Source organism: Rhipicephalus microplus, chromosome 5, assembly GCF_043290135.1.
Source record: "Rhipicephalus microplus isolate Deutch F79 chromosome 5, USDA_Rmic, whole genome shotgun sequence".
Classification (NCBI taxonomy): domain Eukaryota; kingdom Metazoa; phylum Arthropoda; class Arachnida; order Ixodida; family Ixodidae; genus Rhipicephalus; species Rhipicephalus microplus.
The window spans coordinates 77,365,006-77,378,269 of NC_134704.1; the positions used below are offsets into that span (position 1 = coordinate 77,365,006).

General features: G+C 44.1%; 1 long non-coding RNA gene across 1 annotated transcript in view; it reads right to left on the bottom strand.

The window, feature by feature from the left end:
* Positions 1-13,264, bottom strand: part of LOC142817301 (uncharacterized) — a 66,769-nt gene that overhangs the window by 7,851 nt on the left and 45,654 nt on the right. Inside the window, exon 2 of the long non-coding RNA XR_012895160.1 lies at positions 13,126-13,194. This is a non-coding gene — a long non-coding RNA (uncharacterized LOC142817301). The remainder of the gene's footprint in view (positions 1-13,125; positions 13,195-13,264) is intronic.

Sequence of the window (13,264 nt, forward strand, 5' to 3'; positions counted from 1 at the left end):
ATTGAATAGCCGTAATCACCTCGGTATTGCACGCGGAACGTCCGACTATTTACGTATAGCGTCATTCTAATACAGCGCGCTACTTCATCCATTATGATGAAATATAAAGCAATAGGCTTGTTTATCCAACACTTCTATTTCCTATTCGCGCCAACAACAATATCACGGTATATAGCTGTCTTCCCTCCCAAGTGCGCTTATCTCTACGTGGGCTAGTGGAGCGGCACGCTTGTCATCGAATTCGTCGCACGCAATAAAAAGCACTCTTTGGTGTGCAGTCATAGGACGGGGATGATGTTTTCGCAGGGCGGTTGTATTTCTAGGAGCAGTGCCGTTTATAGCGTGTACTATACTGCACGGTGACGAAATCGCAAGCAGGGCAGTTTCTCGGAAACGCGAAGGACGGCCTCGTATTCTCGGGAGCTCCTCCATTTTGTGAATGACATTACCGTGCAATAACGAGCGCGCATAACAAACCGGACGAGACGACCCCGAGTCTGAGGACAGCAATTTTCCGCGCTCTTCAGTTTCGCCGTCTCAACAAAGGCACCCTGCTCTCTCTCTTTCTCTCCTACCTTTATATCCAGCGTTCATATCTATTCCCACGACAAATACGCTGTTCTGAGAGCTTATTTGATTCTCATTGAGAGAATAAAACAATGAAAGTTACGGAGGAGACGGGAATTCGCAGCATTCGTATGTCTGCTCACACTACTGCTGACTGGTTTTATTTATTAAATGCGAAGCATTTCGAAGCGAACTTCAGTGACTTTGAGCGTACCTACCTACCTACCTACCTACCTACCTATCTATCTATCTATCTATATATATATATATATATATATATATATATATATATATATATATATATATATATATATATATATGAGATATGGCACAACGGGAGCGTTGTCGACAAGGATAAATACATTTATTTTCCAACAGTTTCCGGCGGGGTCCTCCCTTCATCTGGGGATGAGTTATACCGACATGAGCTTCCAAACTTCGTTGCTGCCGCGTCCCTCTCGCCTTAAAAAATGTTTGCGAGAGTGAGAGGGAACTACAAAAAAGGAAAAAAACAAAAAGAAGGAGTAAAAAGACGAAAAAGAAAAAAAAGAAAGAAAGTAAAAAAGAAGAAGAACCACTGTCAACACTGAGAACGAAGCCAACTGTCCGTCTACATCCACATACGGTTCATATCACGTGCTGTTCAGTTCTTGACGTGTGTCGGGCCACCCAAGATTGTCGCCGCGGTGCCGGGAGGGTCCGTGACGGCGTGCATAAAGAAAGGGGTTTCCCCGTAATGGGTCGGTCGGCGGGCGGCGTGCGTAAAAGAAGGAATTCCCGTTAATGGGTCGGTCGGCTATTTACCCCTTTATTCTTCGTCCGTTTCCCTTCAATGGTCATCAAGTGGTATATATATATATATATATATATATATATATATATATATATATATATATATATATATATATATATGTATATATATATATATATATATATATATATATATATATATATATATATATATATATATATATATATATATATATATATATATATATATATATATATATATATATATATATATATATGTGACGCTTCACAAGTGAATGTGCAGAAGAAAGAGGAGGAAGACGAAGGGTCAGAATAAACTGGTGTTCTGACTGACGCCATGTCTCATCCGTTACACTAAGTCGACAGGATCTACCGCAGCAACATCACCAGCCCACCAAAGAAGATGATCAGCCTGCCGAAATACACCGGAGCTGAAGACGACGTCCCTGTTGACAAGTGGTTGCACCTCTTCGAAACGAAGGCGAGCAACGTCAGCTGGTCCGAACGAGATCGCATCGACTGCATCAGCGAGTACCTGGAAGGTGAGGCATTCCGCTGGTACCTCACCGAGATTTTCGACGCAGAAGATACGTGGGAAGGCATCAAAACAAGCATGATATCACGATTTTCTACACCTGTTAGCGAGCCTTTCCGCCAATTCATACACTGCAGGCTCAAAAAAGAACAGCGCATCAGGCACTACTACGAAGAGAAGACACACCTTGGTCGCCTCGCAGACTTAAAAGACGTTCACATAGTATCAGGATTGACTGATGGTGTACCTGAAGAGATCTAAAGGCGCCTCGCTGGATTGACGCTCACCACCCCAGCCAAGTGGCTTGCTGCTGCGCTTCAAGCGGAAGACTCTGTCCACAGAGATGCTTCCCAACACTCGTCAAAACGGCAGCTCATGCGTCGAGAGCCTCATTCTACGCGACCATGGCTCCCTACAAGATTGATGCGCACCCCTCACAGTGAGTACCGACATTGTGCATCTGCTGGTTTGCCGAATCAGTTTCACTGGCACAATGAGTGCCCTCGTCGTGAAATGGTGTCTGCTCTAACTGACAACCAGGGAAACGAAGAGGGCGGCCCAAAGGCTCATTAATACGTTTTGGTGCACTTGTGAACGGACACATGGTGAACGCAACTCTGGATACAGGAGCGACAATTACCTGTATCAATGAAGTTGTGTTCAAAAAACTCAAGCTGCAGTTGCTCAAGGATTCATGCATTAGTGTCCAACAAGTCACCTCAACCACAAAAACTTTGGGCCGCGTACGCATACAGTTGAAAATAGGGAAGTTAAAGCGGGCAGTCCAAGCACACGTTCTACCAGGCATGAAGACTGAATTCTTGCTAGGCCTGGACAACACCTCCTTTTTCAACCTATCACTGGATTTAAACACAATGACTTTGTTTCAAGACAACAAAGCTTTGCAGAATTCCTTTCAAACACAAAAGTGTGTCTTCAGCGCCGATACAACCCCTCTCCAAGCCGTTGATGTCACGCACCTTCCACCATCGCAACAAGCTGCTTTGAGAGAGGTGCTTCACAATTACGAAGACATTTTCTCAAAGTCTCAGGTGGACTTCGGATGTACCGCGGAGGAACGACACTGCATTGCCCTCAGCAACAACGTGCCTATCCACAGACCACCGTATCGATGCTCCCTGGCAGACAAAGAGGAAGTTGTCAAGCAAGTGGACTTACTTCTCAAGCAAGGTGTAGTGCGTCCATCTTTTTCCCCATACGCGGCTCCAGTCATTCTTGCAGAGAAAAAAGGTGAAGGACGCACACGTTTATGCATTGATTATCGAAAGCTTAACTCTGTCACTGTGCCTGACTACCAACCTATTCCGCGTATAGACGATGTTCTAGACTACCTGGGAAAATCGAAATATTTTTCGACATTGGATATCACATCGGGCTATTGGCATGTCAAAATGAACCCAAAGGACGTCCCAAAAACAGCTTTTGTCACGCCGAATGGCCATTATGAGTGGCTTGTTATGCCTTTCGGTTTGAGAAATGCTCCTGCTACATTCGAAAGAGCTGTGAAATCAGTTATCAGAAAACATAACTTAAAGAATGTCGTTAATTATTTTGATGATATCGTAGTCTTCTCCGACACATTTACTGAGCACCTACAGCACTTCCAAGCTCTCTTGCATGCCCTAAAAATGGAGAATATAAAACTTAAATTGAAGAAATGCCATTTTTCCCAAGATTCTATTGAATATCTGGGTCACAGAGTGTCGCACGGTACAGCGTCACCTATACGAAGAAACATAGAAGCTGTTTTGCGATTCCCAAGACCGAAATCCCCGAAAGAGCTTCAGCGTTTTTTAGGCACCACCAACGTTTACCGCCAGTTTATACCGCACTTCAGTGACATAGTTTTCCCACTTACGAAGCTGTTGAAGAAGGACACACCATGGGAATGGGATTCCTCATGTGAACAAGCCTTTGAGAACATGAAATACTGTCTGACCAAAGAACCCATTTTACGAATTTTTTCTTGCGAGAAACCATGCATTCTTTATTGCGACGCATCTAACGTAGGCGTAGGTGCAGTTCTGAAGCATATATATATATATATATATATATATATATATATATATATATATATATATATATATACCTACCTATCATCTACCTATCTATCTATCTACCTATCTATCTACCTACCTATCATCTACCTATCTACCTGTCTACCTACCTGTCTATCTACCTATCATCTACCTGTCTACCTACCTGTCTATCTACCTGTCTACCTGTCTACCTACCTGTCTATCTACCTGTCTACCTGTCTACCTACCTATCATCTACCTGTCTACCTACCTATCATCTACCTGTCTACCTATCTACCTACCTATCCCTCTACCTACCTGTCTACCTACCTGTCTACCTACCTGTCCGTTTACCTATCCGTCTACCTACCTGTCTACCTACCTGTCCGTCCGTCCGTCCGTCCGTCTGTCTATCTATCTATCTATCTATCTATCTATCTATCTATCTATCTATCTATCTATCTATCTATCTATCTATCTATCTATCTAGCCGCCTACGACTTTTAGGTCTTCTGGCCGTTTGGATAATGGTATTGATACCAAACTTGGTATGGCATAACATGACTATATGAAGAACATATTTACCTAGACATAACATGAAAATCATGGTATGTGTTTCATAAATGTCATGACTTACATTTCGTGGTCCTGCTAGTCTTGCGGTGGTTTTGTTCACATGACATTTTCTTAAACTGGTATGGTGTGACAAAATTGCAAGGCGAACACAACCGACAGACCCTAACATGAAAATCATGACATACGTGTCAGGTAACAACGTGATTACATGGCAAGCTCATTATGCGCTCGTGGCTGTTTCGCTAGCGTCACATATACCGAATTTGGTATTACGTTACATGAACGGATGACGAAGGTATGTGACTGGTGTAAACATGATAATCATGATATATGTGTTATGTAAGCACGTGACTACATGTCACGTTAATGATGCGCTGGCGATCATTTCGCTAACTTCCCTTATACGAAATATTATATTATGGTACGTGAATGAATGACGATGTATGCGACTGCTGCAAACATGATAAACATGAGATGCGTGTCATGTAACAACATTACTAAATGCAATGCTCATGACACGCTCGCGTCAGTTTCGCTAGCATCAGATGTACCAAATTAAGTATTACGTGACGCGCATGGACGACATGGGTAAATGACACATTCATACATGATACTCAGTACATGCGTGTCACGTAACAACATAACTACATGCCACACTAATGATGCGCTCGCGGCCGTTTCGCTAGCTTCACATATGCCATATTTGGTATTACGGGAGCCCAATGAATGACGAAAGTATGGGACTGGTGCAAACATGATAATAATGAGATGCGTTTTATGTGAGAACATGACTACATTCCACAGTCAAGGCGCCAATACGATTCGACGTGACGCGGTACGCGTGCGTGCTGGCGTTCGTTTCGTCGCGTCACGCCGGCGTTGCCACGCCAGGCGCCAGTCCTTCCATATACTCGCAGGCGCGCGCCCCGCTGCGTTGCTCTGACGCATGCGAGTTCCAATGCGTCTGGCGTCTCTCCATCACGAAAAGAGGCAGACGCAGTGCTGTCTGGGTAACGCATCGGTGCGAAATGCAGCACGTCGCATTTCGTGCTGGTTGCCGTAGGGCCACGCCTACGGACGCTGGTCGCGCCGGTGGCGCCTGGCGTCAGTTTATGGAGCGCTCGCGTTTCGCTAACATAGCATCGCTGCGCCCAACGTGCGCGCGCGTCAACGCTACAATGGAGTATATTGGGCCCTTCATGATGCACTCACGTCCGTTTCGCTAGCACCACATATACTGAATTTGGTATCACGTGACGTGAATAGATGAGGAAGGTAAACGACACATCTAAACATGATGATCATGACAGTGAATTCATGTACGGCATCATTTCCCTCCAGCTCGTAACGTTGTGCTGATTTTAAAGTGACGTATCAACATTACTAATTCGTGCTTCGCATATCATCGATTCCCACCGTACGTGAGATCTGCCAACAAGAAGAAGAACAAGAAGAAGAACAAGAAGAACAAGAAGAACAAGAAGAAGAAGAAGAAGAAGAAGAAGAAGAAGAAGAAGAAGAAGAAGAAGAAGAAGAAGAAGAAGAAGAAGAAGTAGTAGTAGTAGTAGTAGTAGTAGTAGTAGTAGTAGTAGTAGTAGTAGTAGTAGTAGTAGTAGTAGTAGTAGTAGTAGTAGTAGTAGTAGTAGTAGTAGTAGTAGTAGTAAGCAAGTGTCCCACCGCGGTGGCCTAGTGGCTAAGGTACTCGGCTGCTGACCCTCAGGTTGCGGAATCGAAACCCGGCTGCAGCGGCTGTATTTTCGACAGAGGCGAAAATGCTAAATTACCGAAGCCCTCGCCTACGGCGCATCTCATAATCATATAGTGGTTTTGCAACGTTAAACCACACATATCAATCTAGCAGTTGTAGTAGTGGCAGAGCAGCAGAAGTATTAGTAGTTTTGGTAGTAAAAGTAATATATTAGTAGTATCAATAAAATAGTGGTGGTAGTAATAGCTGTACTACTATAGTAGTAGGCATCATGCAGATTACATGACTAAAGATTAGGGGCGAGCAAATAAATAAATAAAACAAAATAACGATGATGTTGGAAGTGATGATGATGGTTTTTTTTTTGTACTAAAAGTCATCATCATATTTACATCTCCGCTGTCTTTTCGTCTCCCTGACGCGGAATCAGCTGAATTCTCTATTTTTCCTTCACTCGCAAAATATGCGAGAAATGTTACTAGACTAAACTTAAACAACTGTACTGCTCTTTCGTACTTTGACAGAATATGCCCGTTCTGAGGAAAAAAAAAAAAAGTGGCTGGAAGAGGCCTTTGTGGTGCGGCGCGGGGGCCTAACGCCTCCAGAGTCGCCCGTAAAAGCGTTATTCAGTTTTGATTTTTCTTCATTCCTCTTTTCTTTCTTTATCTTGTTGCTCGGCGAGTGTCACATGCAGTTGGCGTCACAATAACTTCGTGTTACCGCTTTTGTTCGGCTCCCCATGTACAGTCTTATTAATTTCTGCAGTGAAATTACTGTCAGTCTCTCTTTTTATTTTCCTTCTCTTCCCTCTTTCTTATCTTTCTTGTCCCCTTCCCTAATCCCCAGTGTAGGGTAGCCGCCCCGCCGTGGTGGTCTAGTGGCTAAGGTACTCGGCTGCTGACCCGCAGGTCGCGGGTTCGAATCTCGGCTGCGGCGGCTGCATTTCCGATGGAGGCGGAAATGTTGTAGGCCCGTGTGCTCAGATTTGGTGCACGTTAAAGAACCCCAGGTGGTCTTAATTTCCGGAGCCCTCCACTACGGCGTCTCTCATAATAATATGGTGGTTTTGGGACGTTAAACCCCACATATCAATCAATCAGTGTAGGGTAGCCAACCGGATGTCTTTCTGGTTAACTTTCTTCCTTTTGTTGATTCCTTCCTTCCTTCCTCCCTCCCTCCCTCCCTCCCCTCCTTTCTTCCTTCCTTCCTTCCTTCCTTTCTTTCTTTCTTCCTTTCTTCCTTTCTTCCTTCCTTCCTTCTGCAGCCTGCTTTCCCGACTCTCGACCCAACCATTTACTTTTTTCTCGGCGTGTCTTTCCTGACATTGCTCCAGACCGCTTTCCATTATCTCTTTGTGCTCTTACAGACGGACATAAGCGACACCTTTCGTCACCACCAAGGAGGTTTTAAAAAAAATTGTCGTCGCCGACTCTGCCCCTGGGCGAGCCCAACACGAAGAGGTCCTTCAGTTTGACTGCAGCTTGTTCATTTACATTGTTTCTGGAGCAGCTTTGCCATGTATCTTGCACTGGTAAGGGTGTTCCTTTCGCTGAATTTTTTCTGTCGGTGTGTCGAGATAATTTCACGCTTAACAAGTCTTCTTCGACCTTTCTAAAATCCCTTCCAAACGTTTGGTTTCATTGACAAAGCACGTTACTTGGTGGTATGCTATTCCGCCCAATTTTTAATCAAGTCCACTTTATGTTAGAAGTTTGATTAGTGATCTTTTTTGAGAATGCAAGATTTTTTTGAAAATCTTCCTCTTCAACTCTACGGAGGAATTGGCTGGTCGTCGGTATACTTTGAAACTGTTCCGCAGTTATATATATGGACGTAAATACGAATCAGTGTACCGATTTATTAAATCCACGTATATAAAATTTCTCAGGGTGTTCACGCAATTACGCGTACAGTCTTCGTCCTGCCTACAATCTACTGCACTAACCATGCTGGGAGGCGGACGAGTTGGAATGAGTTCGCCACAGTTATTGAAATCAGTAGGGTCCACGTAGAGGAAGATGAACTCGGCCATCCAGTGCTTCAGTGAGATTGTTTGACACGAAAACGCTGAATTGTCATCGACATCGCAGAAGAATGCACGAGAGCGCAAACGTGTATTATTTGCGGAAACTACATCACTTGGAGGCTTCGCAGGCAGGAAACATTGGGCGGACTAATACTAACGCGGAGAGTGAATCACCTACAAACTATGTCTCCGAGCCTATTAGTTGTCTCTTATTTTCTCTCGCCCACCGTGGTGATGGGCTCGGCTGCTGCTGCCCCGAAGGTCGCGGGTTCGATACCGACCGGGGCGGTCACGTTTAGACGGAGGCGTGGCGCTAGAAGCCCGCGTACTGTTCAGCGTCGGTGCATGTTAAACGACACCAGATGGTTCAAATTTCCAGAGACTTCCACTAAAGCATTCTTAATCATTGCTTGATTTCGGGGTGTAAAAACCGAAGTGTTATATTTATTTTTCAACCCATTTTTCGGTTCCCGTGTGGCGTAGTAAATCAGGTGCAGCCTGATTAACCTAGCTGCATTTCTTTTGCCTCTTCTTCTTTTTCCGTAACTATCTTATAGCTTAGTCTGTAGCACCGGAAGAAGCGAAGTGAACTTCATTGCCACATAGATCAAAACATGTCAAAAAAACAAGAATGGTGCGATGAAAGCTGCATGTAGGCAGCTTGACCAGTCCCACCTCCCAGAACAATAGCAACAGCAAATATTAAAAAGCATTCTTACTTGCCACAAAACTAAACTAGAAATACACAAAGCAAAGCGATAAGAGAAGAAGGGAAAAAAATCTGCAAGAAACACACATTTTCAACAAACACATTAATAAACAACAAACATTCGTATTCATAACATTAGTTGAAACATTGTCTTTTTAAAAATATGACATGTTGTCGTCACGTATTTTATATTTGTTTCGTATCGTAGGAAGGCAATAGGAAAGTGTCTGAAAACCATTGTTTGTGCATGGTTGCGGAACTGCCCAATCTGCTTAGACTGAGGCTTAGGCGCCAGCAGTGCTTAGGCTGCTGACCTACGGGTCAGCAGCCTAAGCACCGTGGCGGGACCTTAAGGCTTCCTTGATTCTTCTATCCAAATGGAGCAACAGCACCTGGTCACTTACAAAAAGCAAGCCCTCGCGCTCCGAATCGGTACATTATGCCAACAATATTAATAATAGTCGCAAAGGTTCAAATGTCAGCGAGACCTAGCGATAGGTCGTGCCCAGCCGAAGCTATGGTTATTGCAGTGGTGTAACATAGCGGTTCTCGTAGGAATATCGTACAGGTCATCATTTTGAGCGGAATACATACGTGAATCACGAGTGTAGCCTCGTCGTCTGCTGACACAGTTCACAGGAATTTGAAAAATGTACGCGAGCCAAAGTATCGTATTTAAGAGCGCCGTTCTTACGCTCCCGTTCCATGCGTTGAGTAGCGTCACTGTCGCCGTATACCCGTTGATTGTGCAACTAAGAAGCACGTAAGAATGAAAAAATTCTCTATACAAACTAAGATACAAACCCAGGCCCCCTACGCGGCAGTCCACTATTCTACCACCGAGACCCGTTGTTTTTTTTTTCATTTTATTGCCTATGTAACAGTTACTGTTGCTACCTATAGAGGAGTGATAAAAGGCTATACTGCAGGCGGCATGGTGGTCAAGCAATCGGGCTAACCAACGTAATATACCGTGGCAGAATAGTAAAATAACAACCAGTCATCACACAATGCTAATTACGTTACGAGTGTTTGCTTCTCACCCACAGACAAGTGGTTAGCCATAATTCTTGATTGGCTTCAGCCACGTGTTGCATCAACGAAGAGCGCACAATACGTTAAGTATAGCACACTCACTACACACTATCTTCAAAATCTTTAGCAGTTACTACGCTTATCGCAAAAGATGCATAGTGGCGTATAGTTGGTGTGGTCCTACTTTACAAAAAATTATGAGTTTCGGCCTAGTCGATTCCTTGAGGAAAGCTAAATCTTCAAACACCGTTGGCCTTGCTCCAGCACGGAGCTGAGCTGAGAATCCGCCTTAGGCAGAATCGTAGTCATCAGTGAACGTTTTAAATGCGAAGCATTTTTTAGCGAATTTCGGCGACTTCAAGCGTATCTATCTATCTATCTATCTATCTATCTATCTATCTATCTATCTATCTATCTATCTATCTATCCATCTATCTATCTATCTATCTATCTATCTATCTATCTATCTATCTATCTAGCCGCTTACATTTGGGTGCTCTTGTGGTTACACCCTTAATTTGGCGTGAAGCAAAGTTAGCATGGGAGGGTAAGATGGTTTGATGAATATGACGCGCTGCTCAAAACATGAATAATGTCATGATCCCGTCACGTATGTCGTCAAACGCTTCCCGCCGGACAGTGACACATACTCATCGACAGGTATGTGGCACTAGTAGGCGGGTATGTGCCACAGGTATTTGACAATTAGTTTCTACCCAGGAACGACGAGAACACACTTGGGCAATTTGAACACGTGAGTGTTAAGCAATACCCGACATCATAGCGTCGATCCAACGGAGGTATAGAATAAATGTCACTATTTAGAAAAAGTCTGACATAAACAGCGTTGGCCCCCCCGACGAATGCAAATAATGAAATTCAGGGTCCCAGCAGGAATCGAATCTAAGCATTCTGCATGGCAGCCAAGTATTCTACCACACAGCTACGCCAGGTCTCGTAACTACTTTTCAAATACACACAAATCTTCGTGAAACGTAAATAGTTCTTGCAGTTTTACCTACACAATTTTATAAACATTACATATGTGCTCCTTTGACACAGCCGTCACGTCGGGTTAACGTCAATTGTGGTTATAGTTGCCATGTGCTGAAGTTGATTTTTGTAGCAGTGTCCAGGGCCAGCATCTTCGCGAGCATGAGCGGTTCGTACCTCCATCTGGTGTTGCTAAAACGCGTGTTCCAGTTGACATTGTTGCGAAAGTGTGAACAACTGGTTATATAAACATCTACAACTCTTCAACATATGTCTGTGCATGCAACATTTGTACATGTATTTAGCGTCATTTCATGACGTGTCGCTCAATAACAAATATTGTAACACGGTCACGTTCCCTCCGCACGCTTCGCATAACATCGACTCCCAAGTACGTGGGTGCTGTCGAATTTTTCATTTCTATGCGCTTGAACTCTGTTTGTGGTGCGCGTGGATAGTTAACGCTTTACGAACTTGTCTAATCTAACGTAACCCAGCGCAATCGAAACGCCGGTGAGGCTATTACTCGTCCCGTTGTTTACTGCAAGCGAACGCGAAGTTATTCGTGCTATGTGGAAGCGACATTTTACCACTAACTCGCCATTGTGGCTAGCGCAAAATCGTTCTCGGGCGAGCCCCGTAAAGCATTTGTTTTTGTTTTAGATGAAAGAAATCACACAGCAAAAAAAACGTCGAGGTTTTGTTTTCACAGGCGCGTTCATGGAAGCGGTCGCCAATCTATTATAATTTTACAAAAAAAAATGTTTCACACCACCACTTCTCGCCACTTACGAAACTATACTGCGCACAATGGAAACAGATGATTCCAGTACAAACTTCGTACCCCACGAGAACGTTCTTTTTTTTCTAGGCTTATAAAACAAGACTCGCCTGCTTAGGAGGTTTTCTGTCGCAATCTTCGACGCCTAGCTATTTGCAAAGCAGCAGCTGGTGGCGGATTATGCGTGTGTACTTCGAGAAACCTCGGAGTTGTTCTTATTGTTTCCAGTTGCTACGCCATCAGCTGTAGGTTAGTGCTGATTTGAAATTGCCAAGAAATTCAGCTGGCTGCTCTATTCGTTGGGTATAGTTAATGCCGTCGGCATGGCACAGGCAGTGTACAACACATGCACCTGCTCAACGCACCTTCTCAAGGCTTACTCACGGTACACTTCAGTGATGTTGAACTCACAATAAACTTCACTATATAGTTTTTGCTTGCACGTCATGTTTAATTCCAATATCTTTTTTATGTAGTATGAAAATGCTTTCTTGGCGAAAGCCCGTTGCAGCTCCTTGGGTCTGAGAACTATACAGTGGCTTTTTCTTCCGACTTGAGGTCTGTTTATAAAAATCATAGCATATCATGCTGTTGTGCAAGTCAATGCAAACAAACCTGATGTTGAGGCTGCCCTTGTTCTCACATCAGTTTTATTCGCCGAAGGAAAACTTCTGGGAGAAAGAATAGTGATAGGACCAAAAATAAAAAGGCTGGAAATCTGGCAACCTTCTAATGCATACCACACGCCATGACGCTTTAGATCTGGGGTCTCAACCTCCACTTAACTAGCACGCCACAGTCAAAAAATGTTTGCCTCTGGCGTGTATCGGGATCGACTGTGAAAAAGGTTTGAGCAGGAAGTATATTCAACAATGTGTCAGCCTACATCACCATTTCAAAAAAGGACATTTGCATACTTTGTGTTCGGATCATTCCTGAAAGAACTTTGACGTCTGGTTTCAAGAAACCCATCGGTATACTTCAGAATCACGTATATAGCGATGGCAATTCTCAAATGCAGAGCTTTTGTGCTACGGTGATTTTCAACATATCAGGCTACCATGAGGGTCTTCATGGGGGGAAAAACAATACTGCGAGACAAGTCCTGTCTGTGTAATTCACTAAGACACTTACTTAAAAATTATATGCCACGAAGACAGTTATTCGCGGCCTGGGCCTGTAGCGAAAGGTTCGCGGGCAATGTGCCTCACGCCCCTGCGATAGAACGACCATCCTATCAGGATGCCTTTTGATTCTATACGTCACTGATCTGCATTTCGCGTTTGATAATGCAGGTACGATCTGATGAACTATAGTTTTTCAGAACTGGGTGAGCACCATAAGGACTACGTACTAGTTGGTTCGACAGTGAACGGAGAGCTCACCATGACTGGAGACGTGCAGTGGTACGTGGCAGAACGCATGACACCATCCGTCTCCATATGCTCGCTGCCCTGCGATAAGGGGAACGTGAAGGTACAGTCAACCACAAAAGCTTGCAGACCACACAAGTATGTGCAACGC